Below are 17,191 nucleotides of genomic sequence, written 5' to 3' on the forward strand. Positions count from 1 at the left end.
CATTAAACCATATGGAATCAGAGCAGACGTTTAAGCAGTGACTTCTTCGTTAGCTTCATTACTACTTCAAGCGTAACCTATAGTGCCGTTTTGGTTGTGGGCAGTACTACACACAACGAGTTATTTCCTTGGCCAATGTGTGGCGCAACACCGTGTATTTTGGTTACACTTGAACGGTATTTCTATTTCAAAAGTATTTAAATTAAAACGTTTAAGACAGTTCCTTTAAACTGTAAATTCACATTAATTAATTCATCCATTGAAACAACGTGGAGGCAAGGTTTTGTTCGATTTTGCTGCCTTCTAAAAAACGTGTGTTTTATTTTGTTCCCAATACTAAGCTTTTCTAAATCATCAAATATATAGTCAATTACCGAAGCTAAATATCGAATATCGAAACAAAAAGAGTAGACGTTTGTAAAAGGGAAATATTTATGGAAATTATTGTCATGCTTTAATTTTAATTGTTAGTGCACTGGATTCAGGAGTAGATCATTTCAACACAGAATTTTATGTAAAGATTTGTATTAAAAAAAAACAGATTCTTCTATTTATTTAGCCCTCCGGTTGTCCTCATTTTAAATGACATATTTGTACTTTTATATACAGCTTACATATAAATGTGAATTAAAAACGGGATTTATTTTTTTTTGTCTTGGAACCAATCTAAGAAAAGTCATAGAATTTAAATTTAAAAAATATAATTCTGGGCATTTTTCTCTGGGTTAGCAACTATGTGGTTGGTCATTTTGACCCAGGGACAACAAAAGTGTTCAATTTACTTAAAAAAAAAAACCCATTAATTACATTTAAAATCTTTATAAATTTTGCGTTAACTGTGAACACTTTGACGGTGATGAATAGTATAATTTTTAATTCAATCCAAACAATTTTTTTCAATGGTTCATCCTTTTTGCGTCACAATATACCAGCATTCTATTAAATTTGTATTTTCAAACGCTATGAACTTTTTTAAAGGGACAGTGTATATTATTTAGCACCTCCTAGTGATAAAAAATATTTAATTCAAAAAGCAATATTGATTATAACTATTAGCAACAATACACAAACTATCATATAGACGTGCATTTAAAATAAAAAATGCAGTTATTTTACATAACATGAGCCTCACCATGATAGAGCTAACATAATTGACCGCCATCTTGCTGTTACGGGTACCTGAAAAACAAAAACCTTGGTGAGGCTGGGCATGAAAAAAAAACAATTAAAAAAGAAAGAAAATGGAGCAGTTTGGTCACTTTGAGTCATCATAGTTTGTATTTTTCCTTGTGCTTTTTACACTCGTTTTCGGTTGCACTTCGCTATAGAGCGATAGCTAGTCGTCAAATATTGCACACTGTTCCTCTAAGAAAGGCTAAGTTCATAAAGAAAGATGAACCAGTTCATTCTAATCTTGTTTAAACTTTTCAATGACTGCATATTTCACATAACATAAGCCTCATAATTGTCCGCCATCTTTTTGCTGCAGAAATTTAGAATTATCCCTCTGTATCTCCTAAGGAGTGTCTAAAAGTGGCGGAGAGAGGGGGCTGGGAATCCCCTCCTTTGTATCAATATCCCAGAAAGAGTCAAGATTGTGCAGAGGGTGGAAGAGATGTGCCCTCAACCACCCTAAAACTTTGGGGCTGAATGTGCGTAGTTGTAGTACGATTAAGATCAAGAAAGATGAGATTGGAAGTGTGTTCCTAACAAGGTTGGATGTCTTTGAATTGAGTGAAACTAAGTTGAGAGGGAGTGCTGAGGGTTGTTTTGGCGATGTAGTAGGCAGAGTGTCAGGTGTAAGTACAGAGAGAGCCAGGGAAGTTGCAGCTTTGTTGGTGAGTGAGGCAGTGAAAAAAAAGAGAGTACTGGAATTGAAGGAGATGTCCTCGAGATTGATGTGGGTTAAGGTTAGGTGGGGAAGCAAGATGGATGTTTCTGGGTGTGTGGTCTAGGTGCTGAGGGATGTGAGGAAGAGAGGAATCAATTTTGGAGTGATTTGTTAATGTGTGTTTTAGAGTTTGGACTGAATTGTCACATGATTATGTTGGGAGATTTCAATGCCAGAGTTAGTGATGTGAAAGTGGAAGGGGTGATTGGAAGATTTGGTGTCCTTGGAGTGAATGAGAGTGGCAAGAGTCCGATTGAAATCTGTCTGGAGCGGGAGGTAATGGTAGAAAAAAAGCATGTTTCAGAAGAGGAATGTCAAAAAGTACATTGCATTGGAGTGGCAGATGGACGAATGGTTAAGAGAGCATTGATGGATTATGTGTTGATCAGTATGAATGTGTGTGGGAGATTGTTGGATGTGAATGTTCTGAGAGGGGAAGTTGGTGAAATGTCTAAGTACTATCTAGTTGAAGCAAAATTGAAAGTGTGTGGTAAGTGGCAGGGTTATGGAAAGAAAGTGCATGAGAGAGAAAAAGAGAAGATCAGTGAGTTGAAGAAGCGTGATAATAATAATAATAATAATAATTTCCTTTGTATTGTCATTCTTTGTAACAATGTACACAGAACGAAATGTCGATACACCTGACCCGTTGTAGCGAGCCGATGCAGCCGCAGCCAACAGAGGGCGCCGCCATTTTTACCAATGTTATAAGTAAGTATGAGGAAAGAGTGTGGTAGTTATTTTTAAGTTGGTGAGGGAAATATCTGTACAGGGAATGGAGGAAGAGTGCCAATGTCTGACTGAAAGAGTATGTAGTGCAGAAGTGGTGGTAAATAGAATGAGAGAAAGGTCCCAAAATGTTTGGATTGATGGGGTGAAATGTGAGACATTCCGGAAGCTCAGCAATCCCAAACCTCTTAACCAAGGGCCGATTTTAGGTTCAGAAATTTCGGGGTGCTCAGCACCTAGTGTCTGTCTGGTTAAAAAAAAATGGTCTCATTTCATTTATAGGTGAAAAAAAGTACGATCACATAACACCGATTTTGGCTAACCTGCATTGGCTCCCAGTTAGCCATAGATGTGACTTCAAGGTTCTCTTAGTATTGTACAAAATCATACATGGACTTGCTCCCTCTTATCTTTCAGATCTGATTTGCCCCTATGTCCCGGTCCGAAGCCTACGTTCTGAGAGTGCCGGTCTTCTGGTGATCCCAAGAGCAAAGAAGTGTTCTGCTGGTTCGAGAGCGTTCTCCATCCGGGCACCGGTGCTGTGGAATGCTCTTCCCCCTGAGATCCGATCTGCAACCTCAGTGGAAATGTTTGAATCTAAACTTAAAACTCACTTCTACTCCATAGCATATGAATAACCTACTCTTCTCGTCGGCTGAAAAATAGTCTGTGTAATATAGTGTAATAATCTGTGAAGCCCTTTGAGACTCTTCGTGATTTAGGGCTATACAAATAAAGATGACTTGACTTGACTTGACTAGGTGGGGGGCGTAGTTTGAGGTGTCCTGAAAAAAAATGATTTAATATTTTCTCTATTCATTATGTTTTAAAAATGCCCAACTTAGTTAAAAAAGCCTTTATATATTTCTTTCCACCATGCCTATCTGCTGTGCAAAAGCTCTGCTGTGTACTGGGCCTGGCCACGGAGCGCATTAGGCCTTTGCTGGAGGAAATTAGGCAGGGGGCATGGGGGGGTGCAGGTGATTTCACCCGCGTGCTGGCTGTTTTCTCTTTTTCTTTGATGAAAATGGTGAAAGTAAGAAATGAAGTTTTTCCAATGCAATCCAAATGACGACCGAATCCCCCCAAAAGATGAAAAGGAAGAGTTAATTTAAAGTGATTTAGGATTATGCAACACTGTTTAGGAGTGTCACCCTTGCACAACGGAGCCTCCAGAGACTCCGCCACTATGCCGCAAATGACACTATCCGGGCGAAAGAGAAGTAGGGCCAGAAATCAAACAGACTGAACCGTTTCAAGGCACAGCACAGTAGATGAGTGATTAGTGCGTCCGTCATGGGTTCAAATCCTGCTACCAGCTTTCAAGTCAAGTCACATTTATTTATATAGCGCTTAATCACAAAAATGTCTCAAAGGACTGCACAGGATTACAATGACACAATGACCTGATCTTAAACCAACATGCGGACAAGAAACAACTCAAAACCTCAGCGTGAGGAAAAAAGAGAAACCTTGAGAAGCCTCACAAGTGGTAATCCCCCTTCCAGGATGACCAGGGTGAAAAAGATTTAACATTACAGTACACAAATATAGTAAACACTAGGTAACATGTTGAAAATTTGTCCGGAAAGTGCATGACAGCAACGACGCCCCAAGCCTGTAAACTTGTCCAGAAAGTCTATGACGGCCATGACACAGCTTCCCATCTCTGCCAGCTGGTCAATGCAGGTGTTGACATGCTTCAGGTCAGACGCTGGTCCGTTGACTCGTCTCAAATCGTCCTTCTCCTTCGTATCACCACCAGGCAGGCAGTCGGTGGTGTGTTGAGTTTGCATGTTCTCTCCGTGCTTGCGTGGGTTTCCTCCGGGCACTCCGGTTTCCTCCCACATTCCAAAAACATGCATGTCAGGTTAATTGGCCTCTTCAAATTGTCCCTAAGTGTGAATGAGCGAGGGACTAGTCTGTCTCTGTGTGCCCTGCGACTGGCTGGCAACCAGTTCAGGGTGTCCCCTGCCCACTGCCCGAAGACAGCTGGAATGGGCTCCAGCACCCCCGCGACCCTACTGAGGATAAGCGGTGCATATCATGGATGGAAAATACATTTCAAGGCAGTGGAGTATTTCCGACGCTTCGTTGTTCACATTTTTTTCTTGTTTGACTTTTTTAACATTTTTTTTTTAAATCTAGCGTGTTTCATCATATTTAAATTGATCCCGTGTTTTATTGAGAAAAAGAGAGTTTTTAAAGTACTATTCTTTCGGGGGGTGCTTGGATTAAATCTTCCCCCAAAACAGGCTGGTTAGATAGATAGATAGATAGAACATGCAAACTCCGCACAGGAAAGCAGGTTGCCTGTTTATCCGAACAGTATTTGATCTCATTTTTCTCTTCTCGGTCTTTATTACGTGTTAATCCTGGAGGGTATAATCTCATTGCAAAAAGAAAAAAAACAGGATAGATAGATAGATAGATAGATAGATAGATAGATAGATAGATAGATAGATAGATAGATAGATAGATAGATAGATAGATAGATAGATAGATAGATAGATAGATAGATAGATAGATAGATAGATAGATAGATAGATAGATAGATAGATAGATAGATAGATACTTTATTCATCCCCTCTGATCCTTAAATTGCCCCTCGTCTGTGTATTTCTGCTTCTTATTCAAATCAATCTTGGTTTTTGTTTTTTAAACAAATGAAGGTTATTTTTACCACTAGGAAGCACCTAATAATCAGGGTTGGGTAGGGTTACTTTAACTGGATTACTTTCAATTACTTTTGGATTACTCCAATACCCAATATGCTAATAAAAGACAAAATAAACTAAATATGAATAAAATTATGACTCACAACACGTGGTAAGCTTTCTCTCCTGGCTTAGGACTCTTTGATCTCCGGCAAAACTAACATAAAATGCGACAGAAACAAAATGAAAATCAATCCAAACAGCTTGCCAACATCATTTTTGCCGTTCCATGCATTCCGTTACTCCCCAAGCCTGCACAAAATTGAGTCATTTTGTTCATATTTAGTTTCTTTTGTCTTTTATTAGCATATTTGGTATTGGAGTAATTGAAAGTAATCCAGTTAAAGTAACCCTACCCAACCCTGCTAATAATACACAACGTCCCTGCAAAAGAAATGGTATCTTTCCACTCATCCATTATTTTAATTCCACGTTGTGAAACAAAAACACATTTTTGGATTACCGTATCCTCTAAATTGAATCGCACAATGGGAGTTCTGCTATTGCGCAACCTGGCCGTTTCGCCAGGTGCACGGCGCGCACGCGCACTCGTGCGCCGATGACGTCACGCACCGTGGACTTCGCGGAAGTGTCCGCGTTAGGAGGGGGAGGAGGAAGGGGAAGGGCCGGGGGCGAAAGAAAGCGAGAGAAAGGAAAAAGAACTACAAGTCATTACATCTCTCAAGAAGTTCCAGAAAGTCGGATAAAGTCCACACTTTCCACCCACTGGCCTGTTTCATGATATTAGACGTGAGCGTTCGCAACCGCGGCGGAAGTTCTGCGGGCAGGACGAGGCAAAAGAAGGAAGAAAGCTGGTGAGTTAAAAAAAAAAATTGACCGCTTCTTCTTGTCCCTCTTTGCACTTTTTTGTGGACTCGAATGGAAGGCGGTTTCCATGTCCAAATACTTCAGTTAGTTCCGCTCCAGTGTGTCAGCAATGGTCGCCGTGGAAGGAACTCAAGGAGAGTTTAATGGTTAACTTTTGTGCTGTCAACAGTTTTCACAGACACGAAGGCGAAAAGCCACGCTAGTAAGCGATTTGTTCTGTTACCATGGACGACACTGGCAAGTCATCTATCCGAGTAGTTTTACAATGTTATAAAAATGAGAATTTGTTGTATTTTGACGGGAAATAATGTGTATTACCTTGCAAATATGTTTGCCTGTTTATCCGGACAATATTTTATCTAATTTTCCTCTTCTCAGTCTTTATTACTTGTTTATCCTTGGAGGGTATAATCTCATTGCAAAAAATATACAAATACATACGTTATCGTCTCTGACAATAAAGACTGTTCTATTTTAATTGTAGTTAAAAACATATTTAACTAAAAAAAAACAAAAAAAAGCAACAAAAAAAACAATATTGATTTAAAAGTAACGTTGCTTAAAATTACAGACGCTGCCCTACTTACGAACGAGATAGCTTCCGGACGATCGTTCGTAAGTTGAATTTGTTCGTAAGTTGCTTCAGTGCTATAGTTTGTATGTTTAAGGTTTATATTCGTATGTTTAAGGCTTGTAAAAGTAACTTGTGCTGTTTTGTACTAAAAAAACATTTCATAAAATAATATGCTCTAAAAAATTAACTAAAGTTAAGTTTAACTTACTTTTGGAAGATGAGCTTCAAGAGTTAGGTGACTCCCTACTCTGTGTTAAAAAGTGGCCGAAAAAAAGCGATCCAACCATTTTCTCAACAGCATCAAGCTTCCAAATTCCACTTTTATTTCAAATGAAACGGCTCACATTTTCTTAACACTTTATACTTTAGCTGAATGGATGCACAAGATATTAAACAATAAAAATGTCAAAGTTCTTAGCGCGCTGGAGATACAGTATAGAATGTTTACACACGCACGAGGAAGCGGATTTATTCTTCGCGTTGGTGTTGCGGACATCTCACAGCGCCACACTCTGGTAGTGGCAGAAAGAAGAACTACAGTAGTGTACTCTACTCTGAAAACGGTGCTCACAATACAAAATCTAACTTACAGCAATGTCGGGATATTTTTCAACATCCCAAAAAATAATGTTAGTATCTACCATATGGTCGTGAATAGGGGAGCGTCTGTATTTTACTTGGTTGCCCTCTTTTGGCTGAACTCATCATTGGGTGTCTTGGGATCAAGAGGTCACAGGATCGATTCCCGGCTCCTTAGAGTTATATGTTGAGAGGTCCTTGGGCAAAACACTGAATTCCTAATGCCCCCCGATGACCAGGTAGTTGCCTTGCATGGCTGACGCTGCTATCGGTTAGGTAGTGTGTGTAAAAAGGTAAAGTGTGAAGCTCATTGTAAAGTGCTTTGGGAAGTCTTCCTTGACATGAAAAGCGCTATATAAATGCAGAACATTTACATTTCAGCTCCTTTTGTTGCATGTTCAAGTATGTTAAATTCTTGGATCCGCTCGAATAAACTCTTCTATTTTCATCTCTTTGGGGATTTGGGTTGGCAGTTGGAGTGTATTTATAACAGTTCTTTTCTTACTTTAGAATTGAATAAAACCTCGTCCTTTCGCTTCGTGGCTGGAAGACCAACAATAAAAGTAAGATAAAAGCAGATAGTTACGGTGGAATAAAAAAATATAAAGGCTCTTTGAACTCAGTCAGGCATTGGTTGCTTGAATCTGCGTAGCTTTTATTCTTGGTTGTGCTTTTTAGCACTTGATTTCACCTGCACTACAGTAGGGGTTTTCAATATGTTGGCCGCGGGCACCAGGTAGCCCCTTTAAGAACACCTAAGTAGCCCCGAGACAGGTTCTGAAAATGGTTCACTAGTGATGGGTCATGGAGATTTTGTAGTAAATGTTATTTCAAATTTACATGATGTTTTACTGGTTGACTTAAAGGAGCTTTCTGGAATTTCAAATTTTCTTACTCTCTACCACTTAAACTCATGATGCAATTCTTACACGTGTTTGACATCACTCTTCTTTTTTCATCTTTTTTGGGGTTCGGGTTGGGTTTTGGACTGTACTTTTTCTTACTTTTACCATTTACATGCTACACTAACAAAAAACTGAGATGAGGAACATAAAGTCACTTTGGAACCTCCCTCTTCCCCCCTTACCTTCTACCTATTGTGTTGCGCGTCCCGGAATTGCGTAGCTAAAAGTAAGAGAAAAGCAGATAGGCGAGGTGGAAAAAAAATTCAAAGGCTCTATTAACTCAAACGGGCATTGTTACCACATGCTTAATAGAGAAAATATTCTACTTTCATCTTTTTAAGGACACCTCAAACAACGCACACCACCTTTAAGTAATAAGCCAAAAATACATGAACTATCCTATAAACATGCATTTTTAAGTACTTCCAGGTGGAAAATTTTGAGAGGCCTGTCGCAAAAATGAGAAGAAAAATGGTGACATTTGATCACTTTGAGTCTCCATAATTTTTATTTCATACCTTGTTACCCAATTTCTCCCCTTATTGATCACAATTCCCTTTACTAAGAGAAAAACAAACCTTTCATAAACAACAAGCACCTATTAACTCAAAGCAATACGGAGTATGTAGAATGAAAACAAAGATAATAAACAACCTAACAACAAGTAAACAACACAATTATTTCAGAATCTTTCTCCGTTTTTTATCCACTTGCAGTAAATTCAGAGTTGCTTATCATACATAGCAGTGTATTAAAAAAACAAATATATTTTCCAGTACAAGAATTGTACAAAAAAACATGTACAGGTTGACAGGTATGGAAGAGATTTTCAATTGAATGAATGGAAAGTGGAATAATTGTATCCATAGAATACCAGTATTTTTTGATGCCGTGGCTGTAAACCAATAGTAGACGAGTATTTTGTATGATGTCCACCAATAGCAGACAGGCATCTTTGGAGACATAACCACATGTGCAAAAATGCTGTATAGTGGGGCCGAATAAACATCCCAGGGGTCTGGTTGTTTGGGTTAGTTTGTTGGTTGTTTGGTTGGTTAGTTGGTTGGTTGGTTGATTGGATCCCTTAACCACGAGGGTCATTGTTGGCACCAATACATTGGTGTTAGTTGCTTATCCAAACGGTACGCCCATGTTATCAACGAAAATAAGAAATACCAATTCATATGCCCGGTGACTTATTCATAATATACAATTACACGGCCTAAATTAAAGGTGAAAGTGTAATAAAATCATACTTCACATTCACAGATTTTCAAATCACAAATACGGTAGTGCTTACGAAGCGCAGTTCACATGTTTGCACAGCAGATTATGCATAACACATACAAAGTTTACCTAATAAAACCCTGTTAATTTGCATTACTGGTGTGAACTCATTTAAGGAAGTTTAATGGCTAATATAGGATGAACTCAAAGAATTTAGGAGCAACACGTTAACACAAGGAAGTGTTTTTCAAACCGCAATGGGGTGGTATTGGCTAATTTGAGTTCAAGGTCACGTTAGAAAAGGAGGAACTTTCAAGTCACCACTTTCAGATCTAGGGTTTGTGTTTCTAAATCTGTGTTGTCAGTTAGAACAACATTATGTTTTGATTGTCGCTGCCAGTGATGTGTTTGCCACTACTGTTAAAGAAGAGTGTTTTCGTTGTATTTTAAAGGCAGAAATATTTAATAGGATGAAACCAAGATATTTTCAAGTTAACAATCTCAAAGGACAACAAGTAGGTTCACCACTGAACTCATCCAAAGGGAATAAGAAATTATTCACTTTAACATGCTTCTGATAAACCTGGGGTTAAGGTTACATACATACAGTATTTTTATATCGTCTGTATCAGGACTGGAGTCGAGATTGTCGTCAAACAACTTATTGTGTGCAAACAAGTGACAACAACCAAAGTGGATTCAAAAATATTACACATCCCAATACAATAGATCAGGGGTCTCGAACTCGCGGCTCGTGAGCCAATTGTGGCATGTAGGCAGCGAGTTGGAGGTCTCCGCCTTAATATTATTATATACCGGAGCCATATCCCTCTGGTGGGAGGTGGCTAGAGTCAAGAACACATTCGCATTTTTAACTCTTTCTGGAAGATTGATACAGAGGAGGGGATTCCCAGCCCCCTCGCTCAACCCAACTAATGTGTTGGGAGTCATTAGGTGACCAAACCCCCCAATTCCAACGCTTAATGCTGAGTGCCAAGCAGGGAGGCAATGAGGACCAACGTTGAAAGTCTTAGGTTTGACTCGGCCGAGGCTTGAACCAGCAATCTCCCAGTCTCGGGGCGGGTGCAGACTTTCATGGCATGTTCTCTGTGTTTGAACATGAGCATGACCACCTTAATATGAATGCTTATATTAATGTGGCCCATGCAAGTATGATACGTATACCTATGTGCCAATTAGTTAGACAAAGTTTAAAACTGGGAAATAATTCACTCACAAATGCAGCTACAATTACTTAGTGTGAGCGGGTTAAAAAGATGGAAATTAGCAAAATCTTTATGAATGACTCCTGCTGTGTGCAAAGCTGATGAACCAATCACAGTTAAGTATATGGCTCTCGTGAGGGCTGTCCGGTGCTTTGCTCACTCATTCATTCACTCCTCCACATTTATTCTGCTGCTGCGCGTTTGTTCTTCTTAGTAACTCCAACCTACTCTGTTGCGGGTCAAACTGAAACTTAACAGTAAAGCCAGATATACACTGCGATTTTTTTTCAGTTGCGGCAAAACCTACTGCTCACACTATACGAGTAAAAATCTCAGAAAATGCTCCTGTCTGTTTAAGTATCAGACTTGCACTGTGTGGTAAATAATAAACTCACCAGACTTTCCCGGCATGTTCTCTTTGCTTGAATATGAGCATGAAAGCTCCTCAGGACACGCTGGACTCAACCGGACCGATACCGAAAGTCCCCACACACACTGGCTGATTGGCTAAACCGAACACACATATTCACAGAATCCCTGTAAAAATATAAGCGTCAATAACACGTCACGGTCCAAATAAGCTGTATATTAAACTTCTCCTTGTATGTGCAAGATACCCTTCCTGTGCTTGAAATGGAGCTCATTGACTTCCAGTGCAACTCTCCACTCATAGCTAGGTCTAGGGAGGTGAGTGAACAAGCATGTGCAATTTTTGAGAGAGTTGACACCCAGCTTCCCAAACTTTCCCAAGTGTTCAAGCTGACCATGTGCCTTGTTGGGAGCACATACTTGTGTGAAAAGCTTTTCTCCTTTAACTTCAAGTTCCAAGTACAGGTCCAGACGTACTGATCAGCACCTTCAAGGCCTACTCAAGGTATCCGCTTCTTCTTCCTTTAAGCCAAATGTGGCTCGGGTGTGTGAGAAGAAGCGCTTTCACGTCTCTAGCAGCAAGATGTAGGCATGAGAAGCCTTGTTCAGAACAGTTCAGGTATAATGTTGTATTCATGTTCAGAAATTTTAAGGTTAAATAACTATGCAGACATTTAAAACTGAATAAAAACAATAAATTTATCTAATATATCTGTATAAAAATGTGAAGCTTTGCAATTTCTCTGTGCTTTTTAATGTGGTTTTAGGTCTTTGTTAACAGTAATAGTTGCACATGTTGGCATGGACAAAAGATGCAGTGAATGGATACTTAACTTTCCGTCAGTTACCAAGTGGATGAAACATTTTTACTCAGCCTCAGGTGTGCATTTTTCATACCCTCCCAAGGATTGTTAGGTTACCTGAACACTAACTTGTTTAAATGTATGAATATTAATGGATATGTTGTGTGACGAGCTGGTGAGCTTTGTATGGCGTACTTTGCCTTTTTGACAATCTAATCCTGACAGGTACTGTAGCAATTAAGTAAATACAGTTTCACAAAACAAAGACTGATTAAATCAAACCTTTAAAATATGTGTTGTGATCTGCGACTTCAGCCAAAAACCTGCTTATATAGGGTTGTGTTGCAACCTAATTGAACAGCAGGTTTTCTGAAATTGTTTCCAATAATTAGTGACAACGCAATTGCATATAGTGGGATATAAGTAATCAAGGTTGGTTGGTTGGATCCCTTAACCACTAAGGTCATAGGAGGACCATTTCCTATAGTGTCTTGGGCAAGTACAGCCTAATGAAGTAATCATGACAAAGCTAATGTAATAATTTACCCGCAAATGCAGCCAACATTTAGCTTGTGCTAGTAAAAAGGTTATTAAGTGGTGCTTCGGCTTATTGGGATTTGATTGAAAAGAAACTAATGCATCGTCACTAATACAATTGGGATTTTTTTGGGGGGGGTTTACCTTAAAATCTCAGCACCTCGCAAATTGTTCTCAACACATCACCTCTTAATCATATTTACTATGTAAGTAAGACCACTAGCAAGCCACTACTCAATTAGTCTCCGACGTTAGCAATGAGCCACTAACAGAAGCATAAACATTGACAGTATCTGGCGAGATGTCTGATCCATTCAAATAGAATTGGGAAAGTAACACTTTGACAATATAGTCTGTTAATGCATCAAGCTAACTTTAACTTCCTCTCTCTGCAAAACTGCAACAAAATCCTGAAATACATTAATAGATTAAAGGCATTTTTTGTTTGTTTTTCCCCCACAATAAAAGGCCTGCGGAATGCTGAGGGGAATAATTTCTGCCACGGTTTCCTTGGTCAGCAAAGAGACTTGATAAGCAAGCATTAAGTAGTGCTATGTATCTACTCATTTGCTTCAAGACACAATTACACTGGTCGGAATACATTAATCAGACTCTTCTTAATGATCAATTGGTAGCTAATTGCGCCCCTACCAAATCATCACTACTAGATTTTTCTCTGAAATGTGTGCTCGACCTTTAGAACAATCACTGCAAGTCAACTCTAATATGTCCAAAGGCCAAAAGTAAGCTTGTGATCACAGTTCACCACTCCAGCCATGAGTATCCATGGATACAAAAGCACAGCTAAATTTAGCACCAAAAAGGTGAACAGCAGATTATTATTAAAAGCAACTGAAGGGTACACTGGATGATTGAGGCCAGTGAAAGCAGCAAGCCACTAACTCTTATCAGGGTCAGCCACACCACTTGCTCACATATACACACACGGTCAACATGGTCAAGCTAGCCAAAGTGATGAAATGGAGAGTGCGACAACCGATCGAAAATACGGAAGATATCGGACACGTCAGGAGTCAAACAAACAACTCGTATCAGCTCAATGTACGAAGACGGACTGCAATCTCAGGGCACAAAATGCCAGGAATGGACTCACTTCCCAAATCCACTTGATTAAAATTGGATCTGTCCATTTCGGCATCAATCAATCAGCATTGCTTTCAATCCTGACTCCTGACTGATGGGATGGCGTGACGTTTAGGATGGTTTCTGCTTTTTTTTTTTGGCAGGCCAGTGCAAGCCATGAGTATGAGTGTGATGCTATCAACCGAAAACAGCGGCGACTTACTTGCCAGTAACTTGAGGACACGTCAACCGGATGTGTTACAATTTGATGTTTTTGTCAGGGTGGGTGTATTTTGGCGACAGAATGTTTTTCAAGGTCGGGCGCGTCGTCAATAGACTCTCCGTCAAACAATGGGCCGCAGCTGCATTTCCCCCAGCGCCAGACCGTCGCTGTTGGGTGTCATCTTTATTATTTCTAATGGGATGTACATTTGAACAGAGGTGCTTTTTAGGAGCCAACACATTTAATAGAAGTAGATCAAATCTGTTGCAAAGTGGAACGCTTGTCATCATAAAATGATGATACTATTAGTCATATACAAAATAATCACGATTTAACCTGAGTGATTAATGCTGTTATTCAAATGTTCTGATCGGGATGATATGATTTCATTTTTATTGTTAATGATTTATTAAAGCGCATTCTTCACTGACATCCACTGACATTGACTGCAAACAGAGGAACTTATGTCGACAAGGAATTGATATAATTGCAGAAAGATGACATTGTATTATTTTCTTATTTGAAACTTAATGACGTCACTACAAGATGTTTATAGAGAAGGCAACATTACACTAAAATCAATGAAATGAAAGAAGTACAAACATAATGACTCGTTCAGGAATGGAAAAAGTACTTCCTGTCCCCTGCTTGTTAAGCAACTACTGCAAATCTTTAGCACTGATGACAGTGGAAATCATGTGTGTCCAAAACTCATGCTCAGATGATACCCGAGTATAAATCAAGTGATCTCTGCTGACTTTTGACACCTTGCAAACAGGTCGAAATTCACCTAAAGTATCCACTGTTTAACTTGGACTACTATAATTTAAAAAAGCATATATTCATAGAAGGAGTATAATGTATTTTAATATAATACAAGCAGGTAGGCACCTTGGTTGGCTGTCGCTGCTATTGGTCTGTGAGTGTGTGTGTGTGTGATTGCATAGTGTGAAGCACATTGTAACATGCTTTGGGAGGTCTTCGGTGACACGAAAAGCGTGATATAGATGCAGACCATTTACCATTTAAATCTTAGAAGTTATGAGTATCTGTGAATATGTGAATGTATCTAAGCCTGTTTTGTGAATTTGATAACTGTTGTGATTTTTTTCTTAAAGATAGCCAATGTATTGGCTTATTCAAAATGGCGTCGGACAAACTACTTGTTTCATGATATTTGAGTATCGATTTGCATAGTTATTGTATAACAGTATAAAATGCTTATTTGACAGGTTTTGCATTAGTCATTAATTTGCAAATTTGAAACTTGTTTTAAGCCCAGGACGTCCGGCCTTCAAGGAAGTGTGAGGCGCTTGAAAGTGAGCGGGGACAATGTAAGAGGAGAGAAGCAGGAAGGGAATGATGGAAGCAGATAGGGATGTGGGAGTGCGGTGGGGGTAAACCCAAAATAGCGGGCTCACATGTTTGCAGTACGCGCGGTGAGACGGGCAGACGGAGCTCTCTTGTTGAAATGCTGCTAATCTAATCTGCTCTGTTTTATTCAGATGAAAAACTTTGGATGGGAAAAAAATGGCAACATAAGTAACAAATAGGATACATTAATTTATTTTATTTGGCGGAATAAAACTCAAAACTAGTTAATTTTAAATCGATGGGAAAAGCGTTTACTTCGTATAGACATAGATCATACCATACACTAGGTAGGAAAGAACTCACCTGAGTATTGATCAATTTTTTTGTGGTTCATGTAATGACGCTGCAAAATTATTATTTTTTAAAATACGCTACTTTCTGAGCAGAGGACGTTGTCGCTAGTTTTCGATGAACAAGAGAATTATGCTTGTTGACCTTTGTTTTTGTCGCGGAAGTTCGCGTGAGTAGAGGAAGCTAGTTTTTGCCTTGAAAGAATACAAAGCAGTTATCAGTGAAGAAGCAGAATATGTTAGTTTTTGATATAGAAGGAAGGAACATTTGCAGCCTAAAAGACAATGTTGTAAAAGCTGACGCTTTTGGCGAAATGTCAGGATCTGATGCTAGTTTTCAGCTTAGAAGGGAAAAAAATGCTAATTTTTGTCGCAAATGAAGCACAATGTTGCCTAACTTACCTAAAAAGTATTAGTTTTTCGTATTCATACACCTTGCAAATGCAAGAAAGAACGTGTATGATGCAAGTAGAACGTCTTTGAGCTGTCCCAGTGAGACAGAAATGAGCTGCTGCACGAAGGCATTCAATTTATATTTTAAGTTTTTTTCTGGAAAATATGGTAGTTGATGCAAGTGTTTTCTGAAAAAAAGTTTTCTTTAAGGGGACTGTTTGTAATATTTAGTGCCCCCTAACGGGTCAAAAAACTTTCATTCAGTAAAAAAAAAACTTTGATTTGAATACTGGGCAAAAAAGTAAAAAAAAAAAAAAAAGATCAAGTATCATACCAATGTTAATTTTTATTGATAAAAAAATCATAAATTGAGAAATGTGTATTTCTTTTATACAGTGGAATCCTCACTTAGGTCGCCGACATGTTGGTATGACAGGATGCTCTGTGGCACTGGCCCTCACTTATACCAGACAACACGGTGCCATTTAGTGTTCAAATATTACACATTGGGACTTTAAAGTTGAAAGCTTGTAGGTCTAGTACATAGTAATTCTTGAGGGCTCTCTGTGGTATCGTTTCCTGTGTCATTCTCATTTCTGTTGAAAGTCTCTTCGTGCATTATATGCCATTGATCTCATATTAGATATCCACAGCTGCCCATCTCCTCTTGCCCTTTCGGAAACATCCGTCTTTAGGCGTGCCGGGACACACGCATCCCACTCATGCGCTCCTCTCAGTTAATTCCCATCATTCCAAAGCCCATGTTCCGACACGCTCCCCGGATTATTTGCTCTCCTGCTCGAACTTCGTCTTCCTCTCGCTCTCTTACACTCATGGCATTACGCTTTTGTAGCTTTAAATGGCATCCATTTCCATGATATGTCTCCAGTTGTAACCCACCAAGTTCCATTGGAGAGCAATGCATGCTGGGAGTACCCCTTAGCGAAGCAACCGCACTTTGAATGGCTCCGCAAGGTTTCTGTCTGTCTTGTGCTCATGTGCCCTTTGGTGTTTTTAGGGTGACAGAATCAAAGGAAACCAATGGAGTATGTGGTAAGGAAAACATGATAACATACACAGTGGGGCACTTTGGCTTAAAGGGTTGGCATGACAAGCCCTTGCCAAATTCCTAACAAAAATGTCACATGCAGAAGAACCATTAAGGGCCTCTGAAAACTATAATGGGACATTTTATACTCATTTGTTCCCATCTTTTGTTTTTTCTGCTAGGCCCTAAGCTTCCTTTGTACTCATAAGACTTGTACGTTTGTTAAAAAAGTGAGTGTTTTAAGGATTAAAGTGAACCCTCCTGCACTTCATCACTTTCGAATATAATAAATGAATCTAATAAAGAGGCTGCTTGATGAAAGCTGAAGAAATCCAATTAGCCTAGTACATAGTGCCAAAGCAAGCACAATTTGGACAGGAATCTGATGATTTATA

Source organism: Urocampus carinirostris, chromosome 2, assembly GCF_059441175.1.
Source record: "Urocampus carinirostris isolate Australia breed hairy pipefish chromosome 2, RoL_Ucar_1.0, whole genome shotgun sequence".
Taxonomy (NCBI): domain Eukaryota; kingdom Metazoa; phylum Chordata; class Actinopteri; order Syngnathiformes; family Syngnathidae; genus Urocampus; species Urocampus carinirostris.